Genomic DNA, 17,657 nt, shown 5'->3' with positions numbered 1-17,657 from the left:
GAAAAGGAAGTATGAAAGCCCTTGGCTTCCTTGCATTTGTTTTAATAACGTCACTCTTTCAAGAGTCAATGATATGAAAATAAAGCACACAGAAAATGTTCCAATTTATTCTCGTGGAATTTGGGTTCTCAGGAAGCGGAATCATTCCTTTTATTTACAAAACGTTCTCAGGCATGGAAATTATTAGTTTGCTTTTTGAGGCTTCACATATAAAGCAAAGCACTATTATGATATTTATATAAGTAAAGAAAGTACTCTTTTGATTAAAACAGTGAGGGAGGAAGGAGTGACAGGCATTCTAGAGAAAATGAAGGGCACACCTACCATAGGATGCCTGCCTGTTAGTATTAGTTTAAAACCACTTGGCGGGAGGAACAGCTGGCAAGGGCAAGGAGTCACCTCACATGCTCCTGAGAGAATCACATTAAGTGTCTTTGCTGCCACCCTACTTACTCAGCATACTCTGCCGAACTGACCCGGAAGGAAGCAGGAGAACTCCCCTAGAACTGCCACTTAGCTCCATAATGCCAACATCTAGTACATTCTATGTAAATACAAAGAAACTAGCCTACCCTGTCTTTCCCCTCTTCTATTATTTTCCGAGTGTGGAGTTAAGTGTGCATATGAATGGCCTCACAGCAAGCTGGAAAATAGAAAGAGAAAATTACCCTTTGACTTAAGGAAAGCACCTGACTTACATACTGTTTATTTCATACAAATGTTACAAATAAGCTGTTTATCATACTATACACTAATGAAGACCAGAATAGACATTTTTTCCATATACAACATTGATTCCTATTAAAAGTTAAGAAGTGATAATCCCGCTGATTGACTCGAAGAAGATCTTCTAAAATGGTGTTCTTGTACACTCCACAAGATTTTTCAGAGCCAGGAGCCAATATAGTCTAACTATTTTAGAATTGTGCTGTCCAGTGTGGTAGCTACTAGACACATTTGACCATTTACATTTAAATGATTAAAACTGACCAAAATTAAAAGTTCAGTTCCTCGGTGGCACTAGCCACATTTCAAGTACTCAACTTCTACACGTGGCTAGTAGCTATGCATCTGATAGGGCGGTGACGGAACGTTTCCGTTATTGCAGAAAACTCTATAGGCCAATGCTGATTTGGAGCATAGGATTTTCAACACAGCTTTGACACTAACGAAACTCTGTGACCTGGCAAATTTCATACGTTGGCCTATGCTTCACTTTAGATATCTACAACTAAATAGGACTAAGTTCACCTACCTACTTTAAACGGTGGTTGTGAAGATTAAATGGCATATATGTAGAATACTCATTACAGTCTAAATCTGGGACAAAATGTCTGAAAATTATTATTTTGCCTTACTACATGCTTAAGAAAATGGCACTAGATCTAAAATCACAAGAGTTCAATTCAGATTATGAGGAGATTGATCCTACGATGTAAATGTAGTCAATTTTACTCTTATATTTGCATATAGATACTAATGATGCTTATGGTGGTTTTAGTCTTTCAAAATATTGTTAATTACTCAAACATATGACTTGTGGCTTCTTCATTTTCTCTCCTTATTCAAAACTACCCACTTTCTCATTCCATTGTAGTGACAGGTTTCTTCACTTCTTTCTCTTAAGTTTCACTCAAGATAACCTTCAAATTTTCTGGTTTTGCCCTTTCAGGAAAGAAGTATATTTGATTTAAATACATATACATAGATAAGATTTTTTTTTCATATTTTTCTCATTATAAATATTCTAATGTTTATAATCATCCCAAAACTCAACAGTTATACATTATTAAAAGAAAAAAATAATAGATAGGAAACAAATCCTTGTTGAAACATTTTATCATAGTTGGTAATGGATTAAAAGCAATAAATGTTAGATCTAATTGTAAATTAGACCTAAGATGAAGCAAAAATTTTCAATCATAGAGTTAATTAGCCATCATACAATTTGGTTTATTCATTTTAGTCACAAAGACAGTGAAAATATCAGCACCTAGATTCTTACCATTTGTTATTTCAGCTGTTTCAGACACTGATCTTCATTCTCCATTTAATAGCAATCTAACTAATTACTATGAAATTACTCTGAAAGCAAGATGGATGGATGGGTGGATAGAAGGATGGAAGAACAGGGTAGATGGATGACAGTTAGCTAGACAGACAGGTAGAAAGAGCCATAAGATTATTCCTTGTATCAAAAATTGTAGAAAGTTTAAGTGGAAAATTCTGTTCCCTATCGAATTCATAAACGTACTTTAAATTAGCTTCACAGTGCCTAGATACCTCTACCTATTAAAACCTGTGTTGCACTCAACTAGAACACACATAAGACTGCAGCTTTTAGTGAGATGGAGTAATTAGCATCAGACCAATGCTCCCACTGAGAACAGTTAGAAAAGCTGAATCAATTATAAAAATAATGTGTGTAAGGCATCAAGGATCAGCCAAACAATAAGGACCAGAAGGTGTACAATTCATGAAATGCAAGCTTTTTTGTGAGCTAAGGATCTGAAGCTGTCCCTGGAGGTTATTTTTCAATTCTGGATGCAGAGAGAGGCTGGAAATCCAGGCTCAACCCAGGAAGAGCACTGCTGCTTGGGGACAAAAGAAAGCAAAACTTTTGGCAGTTCCATGGGACTGGAGTAACAGAATTGAAGAGTAGTTCGACCTCAGTTTTCTCCCCAAGATATTTGCTAAGTTTCAAAATTTCACAGGATGGCAGGCTACAGTCATAAGCCCAAACATAGAAAAATAAAGTGGAATAGCCCACATTTTCATCTACTTGGGAGACAAAGATCTACTAGGAGGACGTGTAACGACTGAAAGTCCTCAGAGGAAAGGGAAATTGACTGAAATAATCTGCAATAACTGCTTTGTCCCTGGAGGTACTTGATAGTGTGCACTTAGCTAGAGGCTGAGTGAGGATTCTGTCTTGGCCTCTAGAAGATGGGAGACCGATGAAACAGCAAAGATTTGGAGACTTGATCAGGCTTGGGGTGATAAAATCAGTGACTTGTGTAGACCCAGACATAGCCAGTCTCCCCCTCAAGACAGTTGCCAAATTCTGAAGCTTCACAGAATGTGAGGCTACATATCTAGGCTAAAGACCTCTGAAAAGTAGAGCAGACATAGGATCTGACAGATTCTCAATAAAACCCTAAATTAAAGTGGTAGCCTCTCTCCTTGCTCCACTCTGTCTGCCTAGCAGAGGAAAGGCTGAACCTCTCTGATAGAAGTATATCATCTGGAGTTTTTTACCTTGGCTTTTGAAAACACAATGCTTGACTTACAATTGAAAAAAAAATTACTAGGCACAAGAAGAGGCAGAACATTGTCACTAGCAATCAAGAAAGAAAAAAAAAAAAGAGAAGAAAAGCAGATGTAGATGTTTGAATTAGCAGATAAGGACTTTCTAATAATCATGATGTGTATGTTAAAGGAAATATAGGAAATAACATAGAAAGTATATAAAAGATGGAGAATTTCACAATAAAATTAAAATCACAAAATAATAATGACATGGGCAGTCCAGTATTGAAACATATAATATCAGAAATTGAGAACTCAAGAGATAGTTTAACAGCAGACTGGAGACAGCAAAAGACAAGATTAGTACTCTGGAAGACAGATGAATACAAAATAAAAAGCTTTGGTTTGGTATTTTACATTGAATATAAAAAATGTTCACAGGATTTTCTGTAGCAATATAACATTGTTGAGACATATAGCTACAGTCCATTAAAGTAAAGTCTTTTTTGCATATGTTACTGACAAGCCATATCTATATTCTCTTGTATTTGTTTAGTTTATGTCTAAGTGAATGGCAATAGTACCATCCCATTATTCCAGCTTGCTACTGCCATCGAGCATAGTTGTTCCCTCCACAAGTTGCAATCTATGTCTTATCTAAGTCAATGATACAGAATATTTAACAAAACAGAGCCACTAACATATATAAAGTCATACTCCTGCTAAAGACCTCCTTCTGAGGGGAAAATAATGTATGAGTTTAGGTCCACTTATATATCTACATTTCTTGATAACTTGAAAAAAATGTATCTGATTAGAGGATTTCAAAATTCTATGTGCTTTTTACTAGGTCATCAGTAATTTTGAATTTATTCCCTTTTCCACTTTTGCTGGTACCATTAGGTGGTGGAAGCCTATTCTCCTTGACATTAAGGATAGACACCATTTAGGATTTCATTTGGTTTATTTTTTTCTTGTTCATTAATATTAAAACTTTCTAAGAAACACAGTGAATCTTTCTTCTTCCTCTAATTTTCCCTTAATAATAAATCTATACTTTATTAAAGAATCGTGCCAAGGTGATTTATATTTATTTTCTTTTATTCTCACAGCAACTCTAAGACTTTGGTGTTATCACCATTTCATAGAAGGAAATTGATGATGAGTGAAGTTAAGTAACTTCTCCAAAGACAAGAGTTGAGATCAAAATCAAAAATGATGAGTGAAGTTAGGTAACTTCTCCAAAGACAAAACTCAGCATAAGTGGGAACTGGACTCAATTCTGTGGATTTCATGTGTTCAGATTATTTGGGATATATTATTTATCCTGACCTTAATCTAAAAATTCTATCAAATCACTGTTACGTATGATGGATGTTGTGCTTTGAGAGGAAGTACCTCTTTCCTACGTTAATAAATTCTGTGGTTAAGGCACAGTGCAGGCAGGCCTGCAAAAGAAGTAGGCTCTAGCAAGGCCCTTTTGTGCACAGCAGCCAAGTGAACTATCAGTAGACACTCCAGAGACAAGAAGAGTAGATGAGTGGGGGCTTTAAAGCTGGGACAACTATACTTCACTTACCTGATATATAATCCTTGGACCAATGGGGCCAGTCTAAGATTCTTAGAATTAAAGAGCTTGAATATATAAATTATCAAATTCTACATTATTATCTAGTTGAGTACTAGTCCACCAACTAGGGTTTAACAATCTGCTTTGAACTACTGGTGGCATGACCCATACAGTTGTCATGCAAGCAAGATTAGGGTATTAGTAACTAAACTGTAGCTGGATTTAATTAACTGTAATTTTCATCTGCTCAAGTTTAATTCCATTAAAATTACGCCATGATACTAAGGAAGCATGAATAAGGCCTTAACGTATATATGACTCACATTTAAATTTTATCTCATAGTCTTATGAAGGATGATCATGTAATTTATCATGTAAAACAAAATGCTTTGGAGAGTGAAAGGAACACTATTAATAATTATGTTAACACAACAGCACAATCTGAAACAGTCCAGGGCAAACAGGGATGTGGAATCACCTGACCATTAAGCCAAAGGTAGACCCTCTTGATTCACCATGCAGTCCACATGCAGGGAGATTTCTAGTGCCCCAGCTCCCAATATAAAAAATAAAAAGAAAAAAGTTCTTTACTAGTTACTTCAGTGTGTGACTCATCCCTACCTTTGAAATATCACTTGGATTAAACATGTTCTTTATAGCAAACACTGGAATGAATTAAAGAACTCTAAGGAATCTATGAGATTTGACCCAGAAAGGAAAAGCAGCACAAAATAGCATAGATTGCTAATAATGAGAGAGAGTATTAATGTGATTTTATGTCTGTGTAAGAGAGAAGAAGAAGAACACAAAGTAGAAAATGAGGAAGAGACAAGGAGGAGGAAGAGGAAGAGGAGAAAATAAGCTGAAGTCTGTACAGAATTTCCAGTAGTGGTTATCACTGAGAGCTACAAACATGAATCACAGTTTGGATGATACATTGCATAGTGAACCCTCTGAATCAGAAGGGGACACAATTTTCCCAAATAAGAGGGAGAGACTTAGACTCACTCCATAGTCTCATGTTACTATGACCAAAATTTGGTGATCTTCCCTCAATACTATGTGCAGTACCTTCTGGACCAACCCAAGCTATAGTCCTGACCCCTTTCAGTATCCATCAGTCCATGCACCACATCTTTCAGAACAGAAGGGAGAAGATGGAATGGATCGTTAGGTTCCTAAGGAAGCACTTTAGAGAATAGATGGTGGGACTTTGTATAATTTTCATGCTTTGCACCATACAAAAGCAAGTTTACACATTTTATGTGACAATTCTAAGTTAATATTGCAAAGTGTGGGGTAGAAATTTCAACCCCTATTCAGCAAATTTGGATAGGACCAAAAATTAAAGATTTTAGACGTGGTTCAAAGGGAAAAAGGAAAAATTATGGGAGCCAAGTGTTCAGTGATGGCAGAATAAGAAAAATTCACCCACCCTATCTGAAGGAAATGTTAAACTTAAATTATTCTCAACACAATGCAAATAAAGTAAATAAGTCAATATGTCATAAAGAGGCACTGCTGGGAGGAAGGAAAGGGGCATTGACTTGATGAGGCCAAGAGACACCATAGCTTTTAAAATCAATTTATTTTGAAATAGCTGAACATTTACACTTTTGTTCTTAATGTGTTCAAAAAGATTCAGGAGGAGAAACCTCTACATAACCATAATAGCTGTTATTTAGGAAAGAATAGAATGAAGTGAAAAAATGGAAAACGCAACAGCTAAAATAAGCTGCAAGAAAATGTAAAATTCAATAGAAAAATTAAAAAAGCATTTGAGATAGTAGAGAGCACATATAAAAAAATTAATTCAATCAGTGAAGCAAGGAAAGATTTGAGAAATTTTTCCATAATGCAGGAGAAAAATCAAAGAGACGAAAATGACCTAGATAATGATGGATATGAAGGATAGAGATGTGATCAAAGAAACATAACTGTTTCAGAGGAAGAAAGAGAAAAATAGCAAGGACATAAATAATTAAATTTAAAAGAAAAGAAAAAGTTTTCAAGCTGAAGAAAGATCTGAGAGGACAAAACCAAAGGCTCATCAAGACACCTGGATATGCCCTTATAAATTTTTGAATTTTAAAGATTAAAAAAATAATGAATAAGGTAAAAAGACAAGCTGGTTGCTCAGAGTTCCTCGCTAAGATGTAATGTACTATGCTAGAGTGGAATGAGGTGTTTTGCTTTTGTTTGTTTTTACCATAGACATAGATTTAAATCAAGAATTCTCTCTTTTTATGTATGAGGTATATAGAGACATATTTTTCAACATATAAAAAAATTTCTCAGGTAAAGAAAATGGTTACTATATCCTCAATAGGGAAGCAAATAAAATGTATCTGCAAGCCTACAAAAAATGATTCAAAATTAAGAATAAAAGAATGAGTAATTTATTGCATAAAAGACACTATTTGAATTAAAACCAAATATTGTATATACAGTTATAAAATGGAATGTAAATGTGAAAAAACTTTGAAAAACTGCATATGGAAAATAACACAGTTTTATGATTTATGATATTTATCTTAATAATCATTCAGGGCTCTACTCACAGATTAAAATAAATTCTGTGACATTAAATGTCAAGAGTAGAGAAAAGCAGGGGAAATAAAATCAAGTTTGTGTTTTTTTGAAGTTAGATGAATTTATTCAATCACTCACTCATGCACTCTTTCATTGAATGTTTGTCATCAAATATTTATGGGAGCACCTGTATATCAAGTGCTGTGCTAGGTACAGTGTTTATAGAATGAAAAAAAATACTGTATAAAGTGGATAAGTTTATGAAGGGGAAGAAATCAGTGGCATGAAAAGGAAAACCCTTTAATTTGAGTGATCAAGATAAGCACCTTAAGGTGTTGACTAAATTTTAAATTTCATCAGAAAAATAAATACCAAAAGAAAAAAAGTGAGGTAAAGAACTCAATAAACTAATATGGCACACTAGTGCCTCCAAAATTACAACTTACAAAGCTACATTAATTCAAATGCAGTGAAATTATTATTGAAATCAACATTCCCCTTAGTGGAATAAAAATAGTCATTCTGAATCAAACAACAGTGCTTAGTAAATGTAACAAAATGGAATTAGCTTTCTAGAGGATGGAAACTCAACTAAATAACTGGAAAAAAATATTTCAAAGGCTCACCTTATACTTTACTCCAAATTGTATTCCAAGCTAATAAAATACATGTCTAAATGCAATAAATAACCATAAGAAATAGAGGCATGCATTTTTTTCAAAGTCATATATAGTCAACATTTCACATAGTACAAGAGAGTAGGGATAAAATAAAACCTTTCTCCTAGCCCAGACATTCAGACCTTTTTCATATGGGCAACAGACTGATGTGAAATTTTTCATGTATCCTGAAATGTTCCCTGTATATAAAAGGACACATATATGAGTGGTAATATATGTATAAAACACATAGTTTTCTTTTTTATACAAATGGGAGGATTATATACCCAATGGTCCACATTTGCTTTATTTTTTAGTGAACAATGATGCAAATCTATTTCCATCTCCAAAGCAAATAAAGTAAATCATAATTGTAGATAAAAAAAAATTTTAAGTAACTTATCATTCCAGTAACTGAAGAAACATACTTGACAACATTCAATACCTATTCATGATTGAAAACTTTCAACAAATTAAGAATGAAAAGAAACTTCCTAAATTTCATAAACAGCATGTACGTAGAATCCTATAGCCAGCATCACACTTAATGATATGAGTATGTCTCCTCTCATCCCTTCCACTCAGCATCATAGTAGACTTCCTTGCCAGTGTAATATGGCATGAAAAAGAAATATGAAACATAAGTATTAGGAAGGAAGAAGTACAACTATCATTATTTAGATAGCATTACTATATATTTAAAAATCTTCAAGGTAGTAAGGCCGTTTTAACAATATTAATTCTTCTAATCCAAGAGCATGAGATATCTTTCCATTTGTTTATATCATTCTCAATTTCCTTTATCAATGTTTTATAGTTTTCAGCATATAAGTCTTTCATCTCCTTGGTCAGGTTTATTCCTAAGTATTTTTTGATGCAATTTTAAAGGGATTGTTTTTTCACTTTCCTATTCTGATATTTCATTGTTAGTGTAAAGAAATGCAACAGATTTCTGTATGTTAATCTAGTATCCTGCTACCTTGCTGCTCTTGGATTGGAAGAATTAATATTGTTAAAATGGCCATACTACCCAAAGAAATCTACAGATTTAATGTGATCCCTAACAAATTATCCAGGACATTTTTCACAGAACTAGAACAAACACTCCTAAAATTTATATGGAATCACAAAAGAGCCAGAATTGCCAAAGCAATACAAAGAAAAAGAACAAAGCTAGAGGCATAACCCTCCTAGACTTCAGATAATACTGCAAAGCAACAGTAATCAAAAACATGTGGCATTGGCACAAAAACAGACATATGGATCAATGTAACAGAATAGAGAGCCCAGAAATAAACCCACACACCTATGGTCAATCAATCTTCAACAAAGGAGGTAAGAATATACAATAGAGACAAGACAGTCTCTTCAGCAAGTGGTATCGGGAAAGCCAGACAACATCTTGTAAATGAATGAATTTAGAACACTCCTTCACACCATACACAAAAATAAACTTAAAATGGCTTAAAGACTTAAACATAAGACAGGACATCATAAATCTCCTAGAAAGGAACATAGGCAAAACATTCTCTGACATAAATCATACCAATGTTTTCCTAGATGAGTCTTCCAAGGCAATAGAAATAAAAGCAAAAATAAACAAATGGGACCTAATCAAACTTATAAGCTTTCGCAAAGCAAAGGAAACCATAAATAAAGTGAAAAGACAACCTATGGAATGGGAGAAAATATTTGCAAATGATGTGACTGACAAGAGCTTAATTTCCAGAATATACAAACAGCTGATGAAACTCAATAATAAAAACCAAACAACCCAATCAAAAAATGGACAGAAGACCTAAACAAACATTTGTCCAGTGAACAGATGGGCAATCGAAAAAATGAAAAACTGCTAAATATTGCTAATTATCAGATAAATGCAAATCAAAACTAGAATGAGGTATCATCTCACACCAGTCAGAATGGCCATCATTAAAAAGTTCACAAACGATGAATGCTGGAGAGGGTGTGGAGAAAATGGACTCCTATACTGTTGGTGGGAATGTAAATTGGTGCAGCCACTATGGAAAATAGTATGCAGATGACTTACAAAGCTGAAAATAAAGTTACCATATGATCTAGCAATCCCACTCCTGGGCATATATCCAGAGGGATCTCTAATTTGAAAATATACATGTACCCCAATGTTCATAGCAGCACTATATACAATAGACAAGAATTTAAGCAACCTAAATGTCCATCGACAGATGATTGGATAAAGACGTGGGGGGTGTGTGTTTGTGTGCATAAAAAATGGAATATATATGGATATATGGAGTGTGTGTATGTATGTGCATATATATATAATATATACTATATATATATAATGGAATACTACTCACCCATAAAATGAATAAAATACTGCCACTTGCAGCAACATGGATGGACCTAGAGATTATCATACTAAGTGAAGTAAATCAGACAGAAAGGTAAATATTATATGATATCACTTATATGCAAAATCTAAAATATGATACAAATGAACTTATTTACAAAACAGAAACAGACTCACAGATATAGAAAGTGTATGGTTACCAAAGGGGGTTGGAGGAGGGATAAATTAGAAGTTTGGGATTAGCAGACACAGACAATATATATAGAATAGAAAAACAACAAGGTCCTACTGTATAGCACAGAGAACTACATTCAGTATCTTGTAATAATCTATAACGAAAAAGCATATTGAAAAGAATATATATGTATAACTGAATCACTACGCTGTACACCAGGAACTAACACAACATTGTAAACTATACTTCAATTAAAAACAACAACAAAAAAAACAAAAACAAAAAGTTAAAAAACCCTTCAAAAATGACAATAACACAATCAAATACCACCAGACATCCCAGACGTCTAGTAGAATGTGGAATACCACTACACAGCTAGTAGACCACCAGTTCCCAAAATGTATATTTCCATATGCTTATTTACATGTACCTCCATTGAGAAAATAGCTAGGAGGAAACACTTGTTTCACTGTGGGTAGGAATATCAGTAATTTTTATTTTTTAAATTTGCTCTGTCTGTATCTCCCAATGGAAAATTACATATTATATTTACAACAAGAACAAAACTATAAACTCCATTAAAAATTTTTTTCATGTAAGAAACATGCTGTCATTTTCCACTGGACAATATACATTTATAAGTGGAAGAATTTTTTGTAGCCAGATATATTTTATGCCTTATTTTCTGTTGCCTATATATATTACAAACTAGTTTGCTTGTAAAATTATTTATAAATAATCTCTTCCCCCCTCCAAACATGCACATATCATTCTACTGTTTTCTAGCACTGCAGAGGTTGAAGAAAAACTCAGTAAAGCTTGACTTTTGTTGCTTTGTATATGGCTGATTTTCTTCCCAGGACACTTAAGGACTTTTATTCTTTATCCTAGATATTTAAGATATTTTTAATGGAAGAAGGAACTCAAAAACACATGATAATAACAATAGTGGTCTACAAATGAGCATTATGTATGTGCCACTTACATACCACTCACATTGCAGATATCCAATATAATTTTCAATAAGAAACATATGAAATAAGTTCTGGGTTTTGTTTTTGTTTGTTTTTAAATGAAGAAACAGAGATACAGAGAGGTTAAATATTTTTCCCAACATGTTTTCCCGAAATTCTAACAGTCAGAAATTGGATCCAAACAGTTTGGTGCCAAATTCAATGCATTCAATCACCAGGTTGTAAGTTTTACTCTTTATCATAATGGGCAAAATATTTAATCTCAAAATTATTTATCTTAGAAACAATTAAGTGAAATGCAGTTTTAAATGACTTCATCCATGCTATAAGAATAAAATATGTATCTCCATGGTGAGTTGTGACAAATATGATATAACTCATCTAAATGTTCTTGGTATACCAATGTGTCATTTATCATTTTATTCTTCTAAGCTCCAAATCTACCCTCTGTGGCTCTGCTTGCGATAGTGGAACATTTCTGCTTTGCCAGCTGGCAAGATGCTAAGCTTCATCAGTAGAGGACCCTGGAGGGATCCTGGAAGAGAAATAGTCCTTGGTTTCTGTGCATCCTCTCTCCTGGCAGGCTCCTGTGATGCTCTGTGGCCAGCAGCATGTGGCACCTCTCCATGGTACCTTCCTCAGCATCCCAGAAGGTGATTTCCCAGTCAGCTTCCCAGTGCAGCCCCTCAGTGAACTTCTCTGACACCCAGTGGGACACAGTAGTGCTCTCTCCAGTGAGGTCTGGATTCCAGCCTTAGAGGGCAGGGAACTATTTCCATATTTGCTTCTTCCTGGTGCTCTGTGTTATCCCTAGAGATCGTAGCTGCTCTCTGTATGGGCTATTTCTGTATTACTTACAGTTTCTTTAATCCTTTGTATCCAACCCCAAGTGGCTCTTATCTCCTGTTATAGTTAATGAGTCCTTTAAACTTTCCCAGTTGAAATTACTGCATGTTTCTTGTCTCCTGATTGAAATCTTACTGAAAGAAACTATACTGTACAATAAAAAATAAATGGCTATTTTTGTGGTTGACTCATATGTATTTGTAGTTATCTCTGAATCTCCCAGCCTTAAAATTTCCCAATTTCAATAATCTCATTTATATGCTGAGAATAATAACACCCACCTCAAAAGTGAAGAAGTAGATGACACAACTGTTTGTAAAAATGCCTTACATATTGTGAAAGCACAATAGAGACAGAAGTTATTATTACCGCATGGTAAACTCTGCAAGGGCAGGGCCATTTCTGTCCTGCTGTTCCTGGATACCCAGTGCCCTTCACAAGGCTTGGTATACTGGGGGTGCTCCGTAAATTTTGGTTTGGTGAACAGATGCATGAACACATCTCCATTACTCCACTTCATGTTTGAGTCCATTTGAACTGAATTTCAAAAACGTCAGATAAATAAATCTAGTGCTTTCAACTTTGCAAAAGGTGAATATTATACAATAAAAATATACTTAATATCCTTCAACTGCATCTCAAAATCTTCTAGAATTTTGCGTTAAACACATTTGTCATTACAAATGAGACAGAAAATATGGAGAAAACTATACAGTCTCAGAGGCTAAAACTGTGGTACATTGCTTAACTGGTGGTTTTCAGGTGCATCTTGTCAGGATATTGGCTCTTTGTAATCTGATAAGACACACATAATTGACTAAGGTTCTTCTTTTGTTATCTTTAAGCAAATTCTAAAGTCTGATGGCAAACTGTTTATGTTACATTACAGCATAACTCGAACACTGTTTAAGGCGTTTATTACATGGATAAATAACTTCACATTTCATACCCTTTATTTTCAGGGAGAAGAGAAACAACTTTCATAGATTTTTTTTTCACTCTTAATAGTCTCTCCTACAATATTTTCACCAGAAAGTCTAGACAGATATCAAGTTAAAGTATGTCATGATGGCCAAGATGAAGCTGTACCATTTTTTCTTCTTGCATTCGGACCTGGGTTTGTATCCGCATACACTGTTTGTTCCTCCTATTGCAACAATTTTCATAATGATCTCCAGCAGCCTCGTCAGAGTTCATTTTTTTAAGAGCATGGAACTAATAACATTTCACAAGCTGCTTTGATTGTAGGGGGGAAAAGTAAGGCAAGGATTGTGAATTCCTAGTACTTCTAAAACTAATGAAAAATCACTTATTTTTAGTAGATTTCCCTCTGTGTGTGTGTGTGTGTGTGTGTGTAGTTTTTCTAAAAAAATGGAGACAAAGGATAGTCTCTGAGCTATTTTACTTGTATGTGTATACAGTATAATATATGTGTAAGCTTCTTTCCTTTGCTTTATATAAATGAAGAACAATATCTGTATAAAGTAGATCCTGACTTTGTGACATAGGAATATTCCATTGACCATACTAGGATCAAATGTTATCCCAAGCAAGGATGAAGAATTAAGTCAAAAGAACATTCAAAACTTCCATCTGTTTTATGAAATACAGAATAAATAGATAAAGAAATGAATGAATGAGTGTATGAAAGTCGAGAATATCTGAGGAACAGATTCAGCAATACAAGACTAGGATCACTAGGCTCTCTCATGAATCTACCACTTTTTTCAAGAATGCCATTTGGATGTCATAAACTACTTTATGTGTCCATTGAGAATGCTTGTTTCCATGCCTTTATTGCACTCAATGCATTTTGTTGTTGTTATAAATAACAAAGCGTAGTAACGATTTCTAAGCAACATTTGATTTGTTTATATTGGGAATTGAGAAAATGTGTAAGGATGATTTAGCATGGGCATTTTTCAGACTGTGAATTGAAAAAAAAAAGCATAAGCAAGATGAAAGTAAAAATCTAAAAAAAAGGTGCAGTAGGGCTTGGAAGAGGAAAATCATGAATAGTCAGTTTCATTATTTTTGAAGTTTGAGACACCTGTCTGTTTCCTCATTCATTTTTATTGACTAACTAAACAGTCATTTATATTTGGCTTCAATTGTCATTTTAGGTTGATAGGTCAGTTTCTCTTACTCTTCAAGCCTCAATCATTTGAGAAATATTTTCTATTGACAGGTCATATAAACATGAATATGACAGATACCATTTTTTCAGAACTTATCAATTTAATGTATGCCTCAAAAGTACAAACTACAACCAATCACCTTCTCAAAAACTGGAAAATCATGTACTCACACAAATAACATTCCTTGAATGTCTACTAGGCTCTCAGTATGCAAGTACAATTTGTTTTGTATCGATGAACTTACAATTGTTTCGATGCAAAGAGAGATGCTTGAAAATAATTCACCTTAATTATAAATATATCTTATAGAAGTTTTACAGAAAGTACTTTCCCTAGCTGTCAAATGAAATCTTTTAAAAATTTCTATTAAAACCAGTGCCGTTTTGAGTGCTAGTCAATGCAATAAGTTATTTTCATATGCTATTCCAGGTAATGCCAACAACATGCCTAAGAGATAGCTATTATTAACTTTACTATTTTAATGAGTAGGAAACTAAAGCCTAGAGCAGTTAACTTTCTCAAGGTTGCACAATTTTAAGTGGCACAAAAAGGATTTAACATGGACTTGTCTGTCACCAAAGTGCATGTCAACTATTTTATCACAAGTCTGTATATGAAAGAGCATACTCTCATATGCTCACATTATAACTATGTTCAATGATTTTTAGTATTCCAAAATTCATTCCTTCATTTATTCATTCAACAATTATTTTGAACATATCCTCCACACAACGCACATACTGCTATGTAATTGTGAATAACATGGACAAATAAACCATAACACGTTGTAGATCATGCCAGAATTATCATACAAATAAATGTGGAGGTTGCCTATGTAGTTCGGGGAGGGGGTGCATTTGAGGGAGCATCTGAAGAAGATATTATGGGATCATTTTGTCTGTTATTCTAACGCCAAGTAGCTCAGAACACCGCATTCTCTTACTGAAATAGCTATTCACATATTTAGAGTTGAAGTTTCTATTATACTGTTTATCTTGTCCTAATTAGCTATGATTTGACTTTTCTTCTTGCTCCTCAGGTCCAGGTGAAGTTGGGCATAGAAGATATATCAAATCTATTGCTGTGAGGAAGTAAATGATTATGTATATATAAATGAAGACTGTAAAAAAACATAAGCAATGACCCCCAGCTGGTCTAAAAAACCTAAGCTTAACCTGAGTGGAACGAAACTACGTTGTTGGAACATTCCTCTCACAGAAAGAACCGTTAGCCCCAAAGGCTTACTTCAGGAGTTCGCTGATTTACAAATCTAACAGGAAAAGAGTTAATATCACCTCTACAATCATTTGACAGCCTACTTACTGACACACAAACAGTTCAGAAAATATCTTGTCAGTCTCAAGAGCTAATTCTTTTGAAATCTAGTTAGAAATTGAATTTTAAAGATTATGTTTAAATGGTTCCTTTGTCCCCAGTAATTCCAGAGCAACCCTATATACCTGGTTTTCTTTCTTTACTCTCACAGTTTGTCATTACCTATTTTGTTATTGGTTTATAGACTTACTGTCTACCTTCTCCATCACAGTTAAGATTATATGGGCAGGAAACATATTTTTGTTCACCATGGTATATACCTGGTGCCTGGTATTCAGTAGATATTCCATGAATTTGTTGCTTGACTAAATGAATAGTGATTTTTATAGCTCTATTAGCATTTATCTCAATATATTTGTATCCATACCTGTCTTCTCAAAACTGTGAGCTCCTTGAGGGTAAGATTATAGTTTTAATTTATATTTGTGTCTTCAGAGACTGGTCTGTAAGAGATGCCCAACCACAATTTGTTAAATGAATTAATTCAATCCAGATGTTGCAAGACTGCTTCACTCATACAAGCAACTCCAACATATAATTTCCTTGAATGACTATCATGGGAGAGAGGGAGGATCCCAGGAAGCACTTGAAAATATTTTTCCCAATTTCTTTGGTCTGAAAAGAATTTTTGCTAATCTAAATTTTACAGTACTTTTTATTTGTGCCCTTATACATTACATTATTAGTTATCTGCATGCTGACTGGCCCATACCCTAAACTCAAAACTTTGATCCCACACTAGCCCAACTCCTGCTTGTTCTCCAGACAGAAGAGAGATCTTGGTACTGATGAGCTTCTAAAATTCAGTGGTATTTCCTTTAGCAAACAAAAATTCAAGATAATACAGTTTAACCAAACTAGACCAGAGTGCAAAGAAATCACTTGAGAAGTTTATTAAAGTGCACTGATATTCAAAATCTAAATCAAAGAGATTAAGATACATTTTGCTTAAAGCTGTAGGTTGCACTGAGAAATGGCATTTTAATAATCATGCTAGCAAGGTGATTTGAGAAACTTTGGGCCAGGTCATAAGACTTAAAAGTTCACAGAGGATGTTTTATGCATCCTTGCATTGTCAGCGTCTATGCCTAACACGAAAATTGGTGTTAACATCCTCCCTTAACGTGTAGATGCCTATGCTTCCCAGAGAATCTGTTTCTTCATGTTCTGTCTCCTTTTGTTAACCTTTTTCTGCCCCAGAATTCATTTCCTATTATTTCTTATACTGTGCTATATGGCCAGGCCTCGATAGGAATTCAGCCTATTGGTTTATATTTAATAAGAATCTTCTGTATGCCATTAACAACTTCCAATATCACTTAAGATAACTGAACTGGTTATTAAGAGCCAGTTGAAATGCAAATTTAAGCAATGTCCTATAGCCACTGGGACACAATACAGATTGCTTGGTGATAAATGAACAGATATTGAATTCATTCCTTTGCAAACCTGTAAAAGAATCTAGACTTTGTTCTTCAAACAATGCAGTGCCATAAACTGAGCTGTGTCCTAAAATAGATTTTATTTTGTTATAGGATTTTATGTTAACTTCTCCTAAAATACTTTATTCACTAATATTTGTTAAACTTTCAAATCTCTAAAAAACTTCCACCAAAGAGAAAAGGAATAGAAACAACAGTAATCTTTTAAAAAATGTGGAATCACATAAATAACAAAGGCCAGTTCCACTGCCCAAATAGCCATATTTTCATATAATAGCTTTTCGTTTATATTGCTATTATAAAATTTAAACCTAACTTTTTATAGCTCCTCTACAATTCTTAAGCATATAGATATGCCACTCACAGTACTATGAAGATGTTAACTTAATATTTTTCAAATTA

At 34.1% G+C, this 17,657-nt stretch overlaps 1 protein-coding gene across 1 annotated transcript in view; it reads right to left on the bottom strand.

Moving 5' to 3' along the window:
* The window catches only part of XIRP2 (xin actin binding repeat containing 2), a 256,785-nt gene that overhangs the window by 69,720 nt on the left and 169,408 nt on the right, over positions 1-17,657 (bottom strand). The gene's annotated exons all lie outside the window — the stretch shown is intronic.

Source organism: Vicugna pacos, chromosome 5 (assembly GCF_048564905.1).
Source record: "Vicugna pacos chromosome 5, VicPac4, whole genome shotgun sequence".
NCBI classification, from domain to species: Eukaryota; Metazoa; Chordata; class Mammalia; order Artiodactyla; family Camelidae; genus Vicugna; species Vicugna pacos.
This window is presented reverse-complemented; position numbering and strand designations above follow the sequence as displayed.